Below are 12,139 nucleotides of genomic sequence, written 5' to 3'. Positions count from 1 at the left end.
GGAGGTCAGGGTAGCAGCATAAATGGAAAGCAATAGAATCAGTGTGAACAACGTTGAAGTGGTAAAGCATAAGTGCTATGGGTCCAGACACTGGGCCATGAAGGGTGTTGGATAGATAATGGAAATCAGGAAGGAAGGAGTGCTTTAAAAAAGAGATGTTCTGTAGAGCCATGGAAGAGAGGGAAAAGTGACTTGGTGTCAGATTTCATACCTCGAAAGATTTGGAAATTTGGTAGAGAAGTTTCCACAACAGACTCAGATAAAAAGGCAAATAAATGATCCCAGTAGGAGGTTACATACTGCAGGAGTGTTATTTTATCTATTGGAAAAGTGGAAGATGCTCCAGTGAAAGATTAAGATGGCTAAATCAGTTTTGAACCCATCAAGCTTAGTGATTGCAGTAGAAATAAAAAAGAAATGTGAGTATGAAAGAACTCTCAAAGATCTTGGTTCCTGGACTGTTAGCAGGTGGGAAAGGTGGGAGGAGTAGAGGGATGAAAGGGCCAGGAATCAGGAAGAACCAACAAGGACTCAAAGCATCTTTTGTTGTTATTGTTGGAAACCAATTTGTAAGTTGTTTCAAATGTTTGATAAAAAAAAAAATGGAGGTCACATTTTTAGAATACCTCTGTAAGATATTGTCAGAGGAAAGAAATAGAGAAATAAGATGATCATAAAAGTGAAGGTCGGTACATACGTTTGTTGGTCAAGTGGAGGGGGTCAAATAAAGCAGAGAAGAAGAAGTTATTTAATGGGAATAATTGAACACAAGGGCTAGACACTATGGAATGAGAAGAAAATTGAGAGATATAGGATCAACATTTGATGTGGATGGATAGGATGGGGAGCAGAGATGGCCATTGGAAAGGAAACATATAAACTTTTTCTCCAAGGTGGGAAAGAATAAAGAGAAGATGGGTGTGGGGACATATTTTGAAAAGCAGTTTATGTAATGGTCAGTGTCCCGGGGTTGGGACTTGAGTTCACTTTCCTTCCGACTAGACTAGTTCTGTAACCTTAAGAAAATACTTATCTTTCCAATTTTTAGGACTTCCCAAAACTAGAGATACTAGTAATACCTCTCTGGTTGGGCTATTGTAAGGGATAAGTGAGATAAATTATATAACATATTAGCACAATATCTGGTACATTGCAATCTAAGAAATGATAATCTTGTTATTTCAGATCGATTATTTTGAGTTGGAGATGGACTCATGAAACTGTGCTTGAGATAGCATATAGATAATTTAGCTATTTCAGCCAACTTTTCCTTTGCCTTCAGGGCTCTACTCAGAAAGTTAATCCACCCAGAGAATATTTGCATTTTAATAAGGGCCTTCAAGCCTAGGGGGAGAGGATGGAAGAGAAAAGGAGCTTTTCTGCTTCTCAAGTAACATCACATAAATGAACATTTTTATGCCTGTCTTTGTGTAAATTGATCCTGCTCTGCACCACATTTGTAATAGGATTTTTGAAAAATTTTCTAGTTAGTTTCACCTAGTTAAAGATGTATTTAATAATATGTTTAGCTTTAAATCATTTATAAATTCCCTTAAAGTCACATAGCGCTGGTCGGGTTGGATTTCATTACAGCATAGGATTAAACTCCTGTAATACTGGGCCTCTGAACAGAGCACCTGTCACTTCTTTTGTCATCCCTGGTTTGCTTTTCTGGAAGGGTGCACTCTCAGAAGCCTGCACCTGTGGATGTACCTATGCCACGGTGATAGAATTCACCAGAAGATTGTATCTTTTAAAAAGGGAAGATAAATCAGAGAACGATTTATACATTTGATTGGTGCTCTCTTGGTTTTGAATTAGTATACATCAACACTAAAGATTATTTGTGAGAAACAAATATTTACCAAAATTGGTAAATACATTTGGAACTTCAGCTCTTTTTACAATATCCGTTCACTGGCATAAGCACATGTTTTATTTTATAGTCACTTATGTATATGTGTTAAGATGGTAAATACTGGAGAACATTCATGTAATATTTCAAAATGGTTTTGAAAAATAAAGGTTTTGGATTGGATTTAGAAAATAAATTTGAGAGTTGTGCTCTCCTAGGAACCCAAATGACTTAGAGGAATTTATTAATGTTAGTACTTACAGCCTGGATGCTGAAGACAATTATTCAGAAATCTCAGTGAAAACAGTAAATATTCTGCTCGATATTGAATCAGTGTTAAAAAATTGAATTACATATATTTGGGGTTAATTTCTTTTGTGGGAGTTAAATTTAGGAAATGGAAAATTCTACAAATTAGGATATTGCATAAAAACATATTAATTTACTTCTCTGCATCTCAGGGTAATGTTGTGCCATTAAGACAAGTGAAAACACAGAGAATTTGGCACAGTCATTACCAAGAACCGGGTAGTGATGGTGTGGTTGATGAATGAGCTCACACCTGGTTCATATCCATAGCTAGACTCAGCAGTCATGACTGCTTCTCTGAGCCGCCAAATGCAACAGGTTTCAACTGAAACATGGAACACGTCTTATTCCTCAGTGATAACAGATCAATTACCATCAAAGACAAGATTGGCATTTTGATGGCAATATTTCATATCCTGCTTCTCTCCGAAGCACAGAAAAATCCAAGTGTAGATTAAAAAAAAAAAAACTGATTTGACATCTTTTTTAATCCCCCTGCAATCCAAATTTTAAGGAATTCATTAATATCAAAGCTTTGTTTCCAAAAATAAAAAAATCAAGCTAGTTTATTCTTTCTCTAAATGGAATGTTAGCTCTAACAATGAAGATATTTCTGTATGCATTTTTCATTTTGGCTCTCATAAACTAAATTATCTCTCTGATCAGCAGCTTCTTATACTTGCCAAACCTATGGCTCTCTGTTCATTACATAATTTAAATAAATAAGCGTGATTTTCTCATTAAGCTATTTCCATTTTTGTGAATGTTTTTGAAAATGACACTAACTTTTCCAGCCAGGGTAATATTACCAGCAAATTTCTTCATTTATTAGATATTTTGGACTAGGAGAATCTTTAGGTCTGGTTCCCTGAAGTGCAGACTAAGAGATATAGATTAACAGGTAGACAGTTGATTAGGGAAATGGGTTTGGGTTCAATACCTAAGTGGGAAGGACAGGAAGCATGACTGGGCTGAGGACGATCATGGGCTGTAAGACGGTCTTTTTGGTTTTAGTTTAGTTTTGTTTTCTTTTATCAAGATTCTATTTATTCATGAGAGATACCGAGAGGGAGGCAGAGATATAGGCAGAGGGAGAGGAAGGCTCCCTGTGGGGAGCTCGATGTAGGACTCGATCCCAGGACCCCTGGATCATGACCTGAGCCAAAGGCAGATCCTCACCCACTGAACCACCCAGGTGCCCCTGTAAGGCTGTCTTAAGTAATGCTTCCTTCCACTTTGTGGGAAGCGCTGGAGTTGGGACGGCCCTTCAGAGTGATAGAGTAGGCAGTTAGCTAGATATGGGCAGGGAACAAGTCCTTTCCCACTGATAAGAGGATGGAGGCCCAGTTCTAAACAGTTGGGACCGATCCCAGGGGATGCCACAGGAGCCCTTCCCTACTGCCCAACAGTAACCAATAGCTTCATTATGATACATGGACACTGTGGTCTCTCTCCCCACCCCCCAACAGACAATGGCTGCCATGACAGTTCCCACAAGGGTCATATAGGGCCAAGCCTCCCTCTCCTAATTCATTAGATGACTGGCTGCAACCTTAGTCAGAAACCGCCCTAGCTATGACCCGTAGCCTATCCAAAAATAAGAAGAAAAGACAACCCTGACCCCCCAGTTCAGCTGTCACCTCTGGGCCTGCCTACACTCCCATCTTGAGAGTGTACTTTTGTTTAAACTGCTATTAAACCTTTGCTTGCTTAAGAGTTTGGCTCTGAATTCTTTCTTGGTTGAATACAAGAACCAAGGCCAGGGAACAGGACATGCTGTTGACAAGAGGAGTCCTAAATTGGGACACTGTAGGTGCTAGGCTGATATTCTCCTGCACTGAACAGTCATTGGACAGAGTCTACCCCCAGAAAGTAAGCATGGCCTACCCCATCATGGGGCAATTTCTGGAGAGGGCTGACATCTATGGACCAGAGCCCCGCTTTACCCCTTGAACTGCAGAATAGTCCTTCACACCTGGGGGAAAAGGGGCTGCACTGGGTATCTTGGTATCCCCTATAAAGAACTAGCACCATTAAAAAAATGTGTAGCCCAAAGGATTTCAGACTGTCATCATCTTAGAGAAATGAATTTAGTGAAGTGGTGTTAAAAAAGTACAAATTGTTAAAAAAATGAAAATAAATTATAATAATTGTTGAGATGATCACAAATTCTCTCACACAGATTTATTATATTAGTGTATTCTCTACCCACCTCCCTCTAGCTTTCTTTTTTTTTTTTTTTTTCAAAATAGTTTTTGGAAGCAAAGTTCTAGACAAAAGCAACATGGACTCTGGAGTTAGACTTGACAGTGTGCACACTTAGGTTTTACTACTCACTAAGTGCCCAATCTTGTACAATAACATTTTGGAACCTCTGATTTCTTGTTTTTACAAATGACTACAATTGTGGGGTGAAAATTAAGTGAGATGACATTTTTAATAGAGTCCACTTTAATGTTTTTGACTTAGAAGTAGCTTACAAAAAATGTAGCTGAGAGTTTTGTTTTTTCCCTATTATAAATCTAAAGCCATTGCATTAAATTTTTTAAAAGATTTATTTATTTATTTATTCATGAGAGACACGGGGGGGGGGGCGTGCAGAGACCCAGGCTGAGAGAGAAGCAGGCTCCCTGCAGGGGGCTTGACGTGGGACTCAATCCTGGGTCCCCAGGATCACGCCCTGGGCCGAAGGCGACGTTAAACCACTGAGCCACCCGGGCTGCCCCGCACTAAAAATTAATATCAATATTAGGAATTTTGTATTCCTTTGTTAACTTGGAAATCATTCTTCTGTTTCGGGTGATGACATTCTTCTTCTTTGGCGAAATTAGTGCATCCCCAAAGAAATTTCAGCCTGCAGGAAAGAAGTTTAAGTAAGGGTGCCAAAATATACTGGTGACTGTCACCACACTGAAGACTTAGTGTCTCTTTCAAAATAGTTGGTTAGAAAACAATACTTGCACAACAAAATATGGCCGGCTGTTTTGTCAATCTTTTTAATGGTCATTAACTTTTTATCTCTTCCAATTAATATGTAAATTTTCAAAGACTTCACAGAACTAAAGTGAATTTATTTCAAAATAATTTACCAAACTAAAAGTTCTCTCAGAAGAAGATGGTTGACATTCTACTTTTAGTTACTCCCACCATCCAGAAGAAGGGATGAGATAGCTAGAAATAGTGCCACTGTAAGGAAGAATGATGGCAGTGGGGGCTTGTCTGTACTTATTAGATCTCTGCATTTTCTTTTTCGGTTCTGATAGTTAAATTCCCTCTTACTGTTTGGGTGGCTTGGCAATACGATCTGTCTTTCCATTCCTCGTCTGCTAAAATGTACCTTTCCTCTCTCCCTCACTCCTTCCAGTTCTTTTATGCTCAGTATGTCTTGACTTGAGTCTAACCAAACCATTGATTTAGAAAGTGAAGCCTCTATAACTGACTTAATGGGTAAATCCTTTGTAGAGAGGATATGTGCTTGCTAACTCAGCACCCCTTAAAGCGAATTTGTGGGAGAAGAGATCAGACCAGCGAGGGAGGCTGGATCATGGAAGGTCTCCTATGCAGTGCTGAAGAGTTTAGATTTCTTCCTATGTGTGATGGAGCCAGTTAAATATTTAGGGGCAGGGAAATGGAATGATTAAATTATATGATGGATAATTAAAGATAGAATCAGATTAGGCTTGTTTTGTTCAAAGTTCTAGTATCTAAAAATTAATGACATGCAAAGATTTTCTGATCCTCAATATTGTTAGTGGACTCCCTACTCTATAAATGAGCCTGATATGATCAGATTAAGCTCTCCTTGATACTAGGATACATCCTCGGAAGCTAAAAGTGTTTTATTTCATTTAATACCCACTGAAGATGGACTAGTCTTACTAAAATACTAACAATGTATTCTAAATCGAAGATGACAATGCTACTTCACTGAGAAAAAAAAAAAAAAAAAACAAAAAACCTTCAATTCCTTCCCATGCATTACAGTTTCTATTTTTAACTAGACCCACATTTTCAATATATTGCTGGACATTTCTGTATATGTGTGCTGCTCTCCTCTCTCTATATGATGCAAACCAGCTTGTTTCTCTGACCCCTAGCTTCACCACTTACTAACTTCTGCTGCTGCATTTCACTTCCAATCAGTTAGAGAGCCCTTGATTTGCCCTTTCCCCCCATATCTATTGTTTTTACACTGGTCCAGCCCCTTAACATTTTAATTCTGAACTGTTAAAATAGTCCCTGGACTTTGACTCTGTCTCTAATTTCTCATCTCTCAATGCTCTCAGCATGCTACTATCATAATTATGTCTCTAAAGCACAACTTGGATAATGTCACTTCCCTGGAGGGAGGGCCTTCTGTGTTCTCCCAGGATCAAGTCTAAACTTTCTAGCATTCAGTCAGTCACAATCTACCCATATTCTTTCTTTGGTAAGATCTACGAAAAAGGAACTCTGATCCATTTGGAGTAAATTTGCTGATAAATGTAAAAATTAAAGAAAAAAAATTGAACAGAGGATGAAAGGTTAAAATTGCCCTGTGGTAGCACGTTTTTTGACCCTTGGGTAGAAAGAAGGGATTGGTTATCTAGGTGTGGGTGCAAACTGGTGCTGGATGAAAGGGTCTCTTGAGATGCACTAAGTTTAAGATTTAGGGAGCAGTCACTCTGACATCTGAAAAATCCAGTGGAACAGCGAGAAAAGCAGCTGCTTGAAATGGTTGATGGCAAAGCTCTGACAGGGATGTCCTTTGGGAGGTAACAGTGACAGTCAAATGAATTAGAAAAGAGAGACTGGGGTGACTTTTTAGTGGCCAGAATCCTAGGAAAAAATAATTCTTTTGGAGACACCCTTATGAATTCCCTGCCCACCGAAAAATGGAGTGAATATTTTTTACAAGTTGAAAAGAACCGAATTAACGAGTTTGCTGGAAACCGGAATTTCAGCTCGTCATGGTCGGATAGAAACATCTCTTAATGTTTTGCTGGCCTTGTCTTCCAGCACATGCTCTTCCCTTCTATCCACTACGCAGCCTCTCCTGAGTCACACTTGCTTGTCCATTGTTGACTTTGTGGGCCTCTGGCCTCTCACATGATTGGTTTCCTGGTCAAGTTCCCTTTCTTTCCCTGCTGATCAAAATTCCAAAGATCTGTATTGAGAACCAGTTTAAGCCACTTTCTGTGTTCTTTTTGGTAGACAGCAGTACCCATAGGAAACTTTGAGGTGATAGAGAGTCTAATATTCTCCCCACCCTCACATTTAGACTTTAATGAATATACATCTCAGACCAAATGCTGTCTCTCACATATACTTACACACACACACACACACTTAATAAGCAAACAGTTAAAAAACAGTATGTATATCCTATTTTCCCAGTTCAGGGCTCCATAAATTCCTGGATGTAAGAAGTCCTTAGAAATCATATAGCTCTGGGTTAAACTTTAGCTCCATGACTTAGCTGTTGAATGACCTCAGACATGTTACTTAGCTTTTCTGATTCTCTCTTTCTTCATCTATGAATTAGGGTAATGATCCAGCCATGTAGATATCCTATAAACAAAATATCTACAAGTGTGCAGGAGTTGTCGTGGAGGAGATTTCAAGAGTTTATGAGACAGTTGTTAACATAATCATCTAAAAAGATCAAATTATATAAACTTACAGTAAATAAATTATAATTACAGTAAATAAGTTATAAAATAAACAAAGGCAAGCAACATTAAAAATTATGACTTCCTAATTGACCACATTTTACTATTTTTCTGTTTTTATGCTACTTATGTTTACAGTATAATGTGCCGCTGCAAATCTCTTCTCAAGATTGTTTTCACTGACATGATGTAGCTTGGGAGCTGGCAATCAGACATGCTGGGAGTATTATACCATGGAAGTCAGCAAGTACTAAAAATCAGAGTTGGATCTGTCATTTGGTTGATTGTCTCTAGACTCAAAAAATCATGAGGAAAGTGTCAATAATGTGAATTAAACTCGAAGGTATGTCATGCATGTGGTTTTTAGATAGCAAATAGCCCCCAAAATGAAGAAATATATTCTTAGTATTCAAAAACTATTATCAATTCTATAAACTTGACACACTATTAAAGTTCCAACATTGGACATTTGCAATTGTGTTCATTTTTTAATTGCAAACATAGACTGTCTATAGACACAAGAGGTTAGCAACAATCAATGAATACTGTGAGAATCTGTCTATATGGAAATTACAATAAAAATTATAGTATATCTTATTATTTGTAAATTGTGTGCTAAATATGTTTATATCATTAATTTTTATAATAAAATTAGGCATATATATACCTATATACACGTATATATTTTTTCAGATAGTTGTTAAGATTTTGTCAGCACCCTTTTGCATATATCCTTCTCTTGAGTTTCTGCTCAAATGTCATATTCTCCATGAAATCCTTTTGGATCTTGCCTAAATCAGTATTAAATGCACCTTCTGCCTTCCATAGCAACTTGGAACCTAATTAAAATGCTTTTTATCCTAAAGAGTAATTATTTTTATGCATATATCTATTTACCTCTCTGTATGGTAACCTCCTAGAAAATAAAAGAAAAAGTGTTTTAGACCTTCATCTTGGCATGCAGCTTAACATTTAGCATGAAACTATATTGTAAGACTCTCAGGAAATATTTGTCAAAAAATCAAATATTTCACAGAGCTTGATTTAGATGGCATTATAAAATAGTTTCCTTTTTCCAGTGGATTCTAGATGTCTTCTCATTGCCTGCTAGGAGATCAGCTGACAATAGAGTGGATTTGAAGTAAAAAAAAAATGAATTAATATTTTTTCTTTCACCACATTAGTGAAATGTAACACATTAGTAAATCTCTTAGAATTAATTTATTGATTAATTTTAAGAAAAACCAATCTTTCTTCTTCACAAAATATTCTTACTAAATAAGAAAAATTTGGGTCAGGATAAAATTAATAGGTACTGAGCCAGCTTTTTCTTTCCTGCATTTTTCTAGGTCTAAGATTATTTACCCAGCTTTTGCTTGATAATAATATCAATAATAATAACAGTTAATGCTTTTATGTGCCTCCTGTGCTCCAAGTGCTTCACATATTTATCAAATCCTCATCACATTTCTATAAGGTAAGTAGTATATATATTATTTAACATGTATAATTTACTATATATGTATGTACAAACACACAGGGAAATTGAGTACCAGAGCATTTAAATAACCATAAAACTAGTAAGTGACAGAGCTGGAATTTGAACCCTGGCAGTCTAGCCTCAGAGTTAAATTTGACAAAACAGTTTTCATATCTTAGAGAGAGACTATCTTATAAAAAAAACAATGAAAATTTTGTGTTCTTAAAAAATAAGAGCCTGAAAGAATCGGAACATATAATTTATCCATAAACCATAATTTTGGGAAGAATTCATGAAACTATAAGTGGCAGATTTCCTCCCAAAAAGAGATAACAGAGGCACCTGGGTGGCTCAGTCAGTTAAGCGTCTGCCTTCCGCTTGGGTCATGACCCCTCATTGGACTCTGTTCAGCAGGGAGTCTGCTTCTCCCTCTCCTTCCCCCCCCTAACCGCTCATGCTCTTGCTCTCTCTCTCAAATCAATAAATAAAATATTTAAAAACAAACAAACCAAACCAAAGGAGATAACATTTCACTGTCTGAGAGAGGAAAGGTTAACAAGAGGAAAGCTAATCACTGCAGGGTTAGATACTAGTGTGGTCTCAGAAAAGATGGTGCTAAAGATGGTGCTAAAAGATGGTCATCTCTGCCAGGTTGGCAGGGAAAAGGAGCAATATCCCCAGATAGGTTTGGGGGGATCCAAGAACGGAGAGGATCCAGGTCTTCCCAGTAGACTACAGCTGGGAGAGAAACAGCCTTCCAGAGGAAGCCTAGACCAGAGCTGTGCCCAGCTGGGCAGACAATGGTGGCCAGGATGGTCTACTGGAGAGGAGACCTAGGAAAGCTCCAGGAGACTCTGGAGTCCCCGGGATGCTAGAAGAGCAATTCAACAATTTCCCATACCTATAGAGGTATTCAATCCTATGAGAGGATTGAAAGGGTCCTACAGTCACAATGAAGCCATGACATCTGCAGATCTCCCTCAGGTACAGGGATATTCAAAGACCAGACATAAAGAATGAAAGTCCACAGAAGCAATATGATAGGAAGCACTTTCCAGATTTAAATTCAGAGCTAACTGAATTTTAACCTGGAGTTATAGAGTAATTTCTAATTTCACTGACTTTACCTGAGGGATGATTAAATAAATGCATTGGAGAGAATAGGGATTTAGACAAAGTATTAGATTAAATTACAGAAACTAAATTTAGAATTCTCATAGAGTTAGAAACTATGAAATTCAAACTGGTTGTGTACTCTCCTCATAGTTGTATATGTCCATTTAAGAGATAATAACTGAAATGTAATAGAGAATTAATGTCCTAACAGACATGTATTCATTTAATATATATGTGTATGTATTTGTGCATGTGCGTGTATAACAAACATATACACACATATACCCTTTGACTGACTATGACTGATTTATAGATTATTTATCTGTCTGTTTATAGAACACCATCACTGGGATGTACAGTTAACTTTTTGAAGATGTCACAGTAGTTAAGAGTTCAGGTCTGGAGAGACCTTGGGTCAGTCAGTTAAGTGTCTGCCTTCCAGCCCACCTCAGGCTCTCTGCTCAGTGGGGAGTCTGCTTCTCCTTTTCTCTTGCCCTCAGCACCCTCTCTGCCCCCTCCCTCTTCTTGCATGTGCATGCCCTCTTTCTCAAATAAATAAATAAACAAAATCTTTAAAAAACAAAGAGTATAGGTCTAGGGGCCAGACTCCTAGAGTTTACACCCTGACTGCTTCATACTCCATGTGAAACCTTGAGTAAGTTATTTGACCTGTTGCAGATATGGTTTCCTCATCTGTAAGTCTTCACAGGGTTGTTGGGAAAATCCCATGTGTTAATAGAAAGGTGGGGGTGCCTTTGTAAGTCCTCAGAAATGTTAGCCACAGGCATTTCATATGGTCTTCAGTCAGCATGACTGGGCGTCATGTTCAAACTTCTTTCCTTGTTTTCATATTGGTGAACTAGGCCATGCAGTCATTGGCAGTGGGCATGACCTCCATGCTCTTCAGTCTCCTGTGGAATCTGGAGCATCACTTGGAGAAGCTTGGACTCTTCCCAGGAGCACTTCTTCTGAGTGTGCTACAACCTACCACATGTGAATCCAGCCCCTTCACTCTCTTACCTACCTTTGTACCTTTCAGCCTTTTTATGGGAAAGGGAAGCCGTCTTTGAAGACAGTAGAAGAGCAATTATCTCGTGGATAATCATGGAAATCCCCTTTTAAAAAATTACTATTAAAAAAAATAAAAATAAAAAATTACTATTAAAAATGTGAGTGTTGAATAAAGAGAATGCTTTTAGTTATAAAAACTCATGTTTCCTTTGTGTTCATTTAAATTGATATCATAGATGATATTGTGTTTTCTGTCTTTTCATCTTATTCTTCAGTGTCTAGGTCACAGATTAGTGCTTCTAGGGAATGATTTTGCTGCTAATGTGTTGAAGTCATGAATCCATTTTCTGATCTGCTGGTTTTAGAGTTTTGTTTTGTTTTAAAGAAAGAGGTTTGCCCCTTTTTATTTAGATTCCTGCATGAATTTGTTAGCATTTAATGAGTATTTACTTTTCTGTTAAAAAACACGAGTTATGGGACACCTGGGTGGCTCAGTGGTTGAGCATCTGCTTTTGGCTCAGGGCATGATCCGTGGGTCCAGGATCGAGTCCCGCACCGGGCTCCCTGCGTGGAGCCTGCTCCTCCTTCTGCCTGTATCTCTGCGTCTCATGAATAAATAAATAAAATCTTAAAAAAAAAGTTATCAGTACTTGGATGATTATTTCTGTTTATCGACATGTCACCACCAAAGCCTCCAGTTTCAAGAGTGACTTTAAT

General features: G+C 37.9%; 1 long non-coding RNA gene across 1 annotated transcript; it reads left to right on the top strand.

Annotated features, from left to right (window-relative positions):
- The first annotated feature begins 7,960 nt into the window (after positions 1 to 7,960).
- On the top strand, positions 7,961 to 11,521 carry LOC140602253 (uncharacterized). Its single transcript, XR_012005224.1, has 3 exons — positions 7,961 to 8,158; positions 9,165 to 9,292; positions 11,275 to 11,521. It is a non-coding gene; the product is annotated as an uncharacterized lncRNA (long non-coding RNA).
- The last annotated feature ends 618 nt before the right edge of the window (positions 11,522 to 12,139 follow it).

This window comes from Canis lupus, chromosome 13 (assembly GCF_048164855.1).
Source record: "Canis lupus baileyi chromosome 13, mCanLup2.hap1, whole genome shotgun sequence".
In the NCBI taxonomy this organism is placed as follows: domain Eukaryota; kingdom Metazoa; phylum Chordata; class Mammalia; order Carnivora; family Canidae; genus Canis; species Canis lupus.
This window is presented reverse-complemented; position numbering and strand designations above follow the sequence as displayed.